Source organism: Corvus brachyrhynchos, unplaced genomic scaffold, assembly GCF_000691975.1.
Source record: "Corvus brachyrhynchos isolate BGI_N302 unplaced genomic scaffold, ASM69197v1 scaffold1, whole genome shotgun sequence".
Taxonomy (NCBI): Eukaryota; Metazoa; Chordata; class Aves; order Passeriformes; family Corvidae; genus Corvus; species Corvus brachyrhynchos.
This window is the reverse complement of record NW_008237222.1, coordinates 4850736-4856060: the sequence shown is the minus strand read 5'-3', so window position 1 is coordinate 4856060 and position 5325 is coordinate 4850736.

The following is a 5325-nucleotide window of genomic DNA, read 5'->3' as shown; positions in this document are numbered from 1 at the left end:
AAGGGCAAGGGAGAGCGGCCCCTCCGCCTCCCAGGGGAGCGGCCGAGGGTGCCAGTTTACTTCCCAGGCTCCGAGCGCTGTCGAGCCCCCGCCGCTCCGCCCGGCGCCCCGTCTGGCCCTGGGGCTGTCACGCGTGGCTCGGAACTGCGTATCATCCCTCCGTGTTGGAAGGGAGACAGGAGTCAGAGCGGCTCCTTCCGAGGGGCATTGGCCAGGGCTGGCAGAGGAGAGGAGGGAGATCTGGAGGGGCAAGCAGGGGCAACTGCTTAGGTTTAGTCAACGGTAATACATTTTTAATGGGGGAAAAGGATGGAGTAACTATTTATGGGATTTCTGCAAAGAGCTGGTGATGACTGAAAGGTGCTGCGCTGTGGCTGGTTATTCAGAGCTGGTATACAGCTTTGCTGTAACATGAGGTTCTGCTTGGAGGTAGCACCACTAGCTCCCAATTAGGATGGACCAACACTGTGTTGAGTGTCTCTGTTTGGGAGTTAAGATAAATATTGTAGCCAAGATCTGAAATGGGAAGATAAACCATAGTAAAAGACACGTGGAGTGCAGGAATCTTGTGTAATCTCACACAGGAATTTCTGCGTAATAACTTCTTCAGAATTTCATTCTCTCCGTGCTCCCAACATTTCCATGTTTGCTGAGTAGAAATTCTTACCCTTATCTGACTTATTCTTCTACCCTTATACCCCCCCATGCCAAATCAAGGAATATAACGAAGTTACTCATGCAGTGTTGCAGTATCTGTTTTTTCTTGCTATCAGAATGTGATGGCAGAGGCTTTGTATATCTGCAGACAGATAAGAAAGTAAATAGCAGAAGCAGTTTTACTGAAGCCTTAAGGTTTGCCAGATTTGAATCTGGGTTTTTTGAAGTGTGTAGAGAAAAAATCCCCTAAACCAGGTGTATTGGCTTATCACCATTTTAGGAATGATTTTTGGTTTTTTTACCCTCAGGTAAGTTTTACTATCTCTGCTGCTGAGAAAAGTAAATCTGCAAACAGGAGAATGAACTTTATTTATAACTACTTTTAAATATATTTATTTAACATTAAGAATCGTTCTGAGTTAACTACAAATTAATGGGTTTTTACAGTAAAAGTGGCTTATACGTTTTCAGTTAGCTAAACAGAAGTATTTTACTACAAGTTCTAATCATAGTAATCCGGTTCATAGAATGGTTACTAGCAGACTTTGTAAAGAAATGTTTTGAAACAGACCATAATCTCCTTCAAAATGTACCTTATCAGAATTTATAATGATAAAGATTTTTTTCTTTCTCCCGCACAAGTGCAGAACGAAAATCAGAAAATCAGATTTTTTGTGCAGGGGCCTAATCACAGGTTTAGGTGCTTCTGTTTGTGTAACAGCCAGCACAGCACGTAGGCAGAACATTGCTGACAGAACTGTGGACATCAGTTTCCTGTGAGGAGGACTATCACATATTTTGTGGAAATCAGCATCTAAGTATTACAGTGGCAGGCAATATGCAAGCACTGTGTAGAGAAAGGAACTGTGGCTTGATTCTGGAATCTGAAAGCCTAGTGGTTATAAGAAGTGAGCTGTTCAGAAAGACTTCATAGAAAAGCTGTAATGATCATCTGATCAGCTTAAGGCTGTTACTTTTCAGCAAGGTTACTGTTAGTGTACTTCTCATGCAAATAAAATAGAGATACGGTTTCTGTTTATTATAGCTCTTGGAGACTGTGCTTAAGGTATTTGGAGTGCAAGCTACTGAAGTGTCAATATTGCTTTAAAAGCTAGTGGGAAATACTTTGGTCAACTCAAAGTCCTTTCTTTAGAGTGCTATCCTATTCTAAGAGTATTGATCTTAAAGGACTGTTTCCCAAAGGAAAGTTGTGAACTCAGGGAACAGGCAGCCGGCCAGAAGAATTGTTCTAGCAGCAGCTGGCTGTTTCCAGATGTGGTCTTCCTTAAGCATCTCTCTCTTATCAAGTCAGAGATGTATGCTAGCTATCTAGTGGGAAGTGGTCAAGGTACCTCTGTCAGGAAAGACTGGTTTTAAAAGTGAAATGTTCTGGCAGGAGCCACCCAATTCTGAACGGGCTTTTTCCACAGATTGTGCAAACTGTGCAGCAGCCTTACCTGCATGTGTACATGGTGGTCTGATGCTGAACCCACTGCGTCTGAGATGGGCCTTTGTCCTGGCATGGTCTCAAGGCAAAGTTAATTAACTCTTCTGTCAGAAAGACTAGACAGAGCTTGTAAAATCTTATCATATTTTGTGGATCCACCAAAGCTCTAAGATGATCTTGTAGTAACTTTTTAGTTTTTTTCCATGTAGTCTCAGTCTGCATGTGATTCAGGACTGATTGCATGTGACAGATCTTCAGAGAAAGGCTTTTTCTGTACCTGTGGTATGCTGGTCAGCTGTGCTGCTTTCTCTTAATATGACTTGAAGGCAAAGCATGTGATGGGGAACTTTCTCTTTTCGGCTGTAGGTCAAGAACTCATACAACAGAACCCTGAACACAGGCTTTTAAATTGCCCACTTGCACTCAGAGGCTTTCTTTAAAGCAAGTAGAAATATGTGTGTGCGTGAGTGTGGTTTTTTGTTTGATCATCATTTGCTTGTTTATATTTTTGTTGGTTTTGGTTTGGGTTTTTTTAAGTAGTAGTTAGAGACAATAAAGACCCATTCCCACTGCACATGTGTTTAAACCTATTTTAAGTGCTGCTTGGAGAACTTAGGGGAGCTGAGCCTTTATTAATTATGGTTTATTGGTCCGTTTTGGTATGTCTGGGGGTTTTTTTTGTTTCCTCTCTTCCTTCTGGTGTTAATCTGATTTAATTATAGTATAGGAAAAGACAGATAAGTGACATTATATGTCATTAATTAGTGCCAAAGAGGAGGTTCTTTTCTATTCTAAATAATCCATGACAAAATAGATATGATTTGCTAGTACAGTGTAATGTTTCTTGGTGTTTATTTTTTTCTCCTGGGTGTTCTGCATCCGTCACAACTTTTGTCTCAGCAGAGGTGAGAACTATTAGGACTTACATACCCTCGTACTATCCGGAAGACTCTTTAATCCCTCATGGAGGGACTGCTTGAGGGGCTGGTAGCTTAAGTCTCTGTTCCTGATCTGGCCTGGGGTTTTTCTGTTGTGGGGCTGTTTGCAGGCAGAATGCAGTGCTGGTGTGTGGTACATCTGTGGTACGTCTGTGCCTGCACAGCACGGGCCCGCTCAGAGGTACTGGCTGGGGTCCTGAGAACTGTAGATCCTTGTTAGTATAGTCAGGAGCATGAGCTCACCAGGAAACACAATCCCATCAAACTGTTTCTGGTTGCCTGGTATATCAGTAACTGATAGTGGCAGTGACTCTTTCCGTGTGATAAATGTCTGTGTGCCAGGACCTCCCTTGAAATTAGCCATCATGTTATATGGCCCAGTGAACAGCTGGCACCAACACAGCTTCTGCTGATATGCCCTGGATTCTAATGAATGGTATCTCAAAGAACTAAGCTCTTTCATCCTGTGAAAGGTTCTCCAGTAATTGTTTGAACCATTTCTTTCCTTTTTTTTTTTTTTCATGTGAATACATATTATAGTTGGAGAATGTTTTGAGACAGACACTGAGCTTTGAGGGATCTGTTTGCAGGAAATTCAGCTCAATATTCCAGTAAGTCGAACTCAGTTAAGATTTATAAACAGGTTGTCTAAAAGATACTGATTTTATTTTCTTGCCTAATATTTCAGGAGTTAGATATACCTGAAATTGAATATTGGAAATGAATAGGATCATTGGCCTGTGGCATACTGTGGTGCTTTACAAAAGTTCTAAACAGCTTGGTCTGAATCTTAGCCAGGCTGTAGGCAACAAAATAGGCAGTTTTATGCATGTTGTACACACCGTGCATCTTCAGCACAGTATGTTATTTGTCTTACCATCTGAAGAAGTGACAAGGTAGATCAGGCGGAGTTATCATACAAAGCCCCCATCATTGTTTGATGACAACAATGACACAACTTTACAATTCCAACTCAATGTGAGAGAATATAATCATCTAATGAAAAATATGCTTATTCCTTCATATCTGCTTGACTGCTGAAGAAGCTAATAATTCAACAACCCCTAAATTGTTAAATTACTATGTATTAGTCTTGCACCAAGTGTCACAGGCAGTGACAGGAATGGCTTCTTCCTGAAAGATAAGTTTTTGGAAGAAGCAGTTTCATAACAGTTAATGTTGGTTCTGTCTTTTTTATTCTGGAGTTTTTATGTGTGGTAACAGTTCTTCCTATAGGAGCTCATATGATAACATGACTTCCTTTACTTTGGGCTAGCTCCACTAAAAAGGTTAAAAAAATCCAACTTGTAAATATATATATATATGTAGTATACTATATACATATATATATATATATATGTATATTTCATACTACTGCTTGGAAGACTAAATCTTAGTGACCAGTGAACCCGTGCTATGTGTCAGGTTAGTAGTCTTCACTGAACCCAGCTGCTTTGGAGAGGAGCTGGCTGCTTCTCTGTTTCAGCCTCATTTGAGTGGCTGCAGATGGGTGGTTTTCACTGGGGTACTGAGGCTGACTTAGATGCCGTTTACTTGGTTTAGTGGTAGTTTTGACATTTTGCCTTGGGGGTTTTAGGGGTTTCTAGCTTTTATTCCAGGGAAAGCCATGTTAAAGTAGACTAGTCTGCCTCTTACTACAACGCCTCTTCCATACCTAGCAGCAATTACTGACTTCCAGGATCTCTTTTTTGTGAGTAAATGGGTGTAAAATCCCATCTCTCAGTGCATGAGGAAATGTGTAATCTTTATGTGTGGGCCAGGAGCATGCAATTCTTCAGGGGAGTTTGCTTTTAGAGTTTCACATTGGATGCAGCAGACCTGAGACTGTGACCAGTAAATGGAATCTGCCTACCCCATGCAACCCCAATTCCAAAAGCAAACCTTAAACCTGTGATTAGATATGGCCAGATAGTTTACTTTTAGAGCAAATGCTTTATCAGACAATTAAGGTGCTCAGGACATTCACTAGCAAGGACCCTACTTCTAGTCCTCTGAAGAAAGTAGAAGGAGCCATTTCTGCATGGGCTCAAACCTCCCTTCTGCTCAGCTTTTCTAAATTTGACATTCACAGGCTCAGATGCAATTTTCTCACTGTGCACCTTGTGCAAACACTTAACCATTGAGCAAAAGAGGCGAAAATGCTTCTCTTTCATGTGGTACTGGTTCACATTTGCTCTCCACTAGCGTGACAGGTTGCACAAATAGCATGAGTCTCTCACAGCCTGCACTTCCCCCCAGGCCCAGCAGTTAGGGCTGTATCTT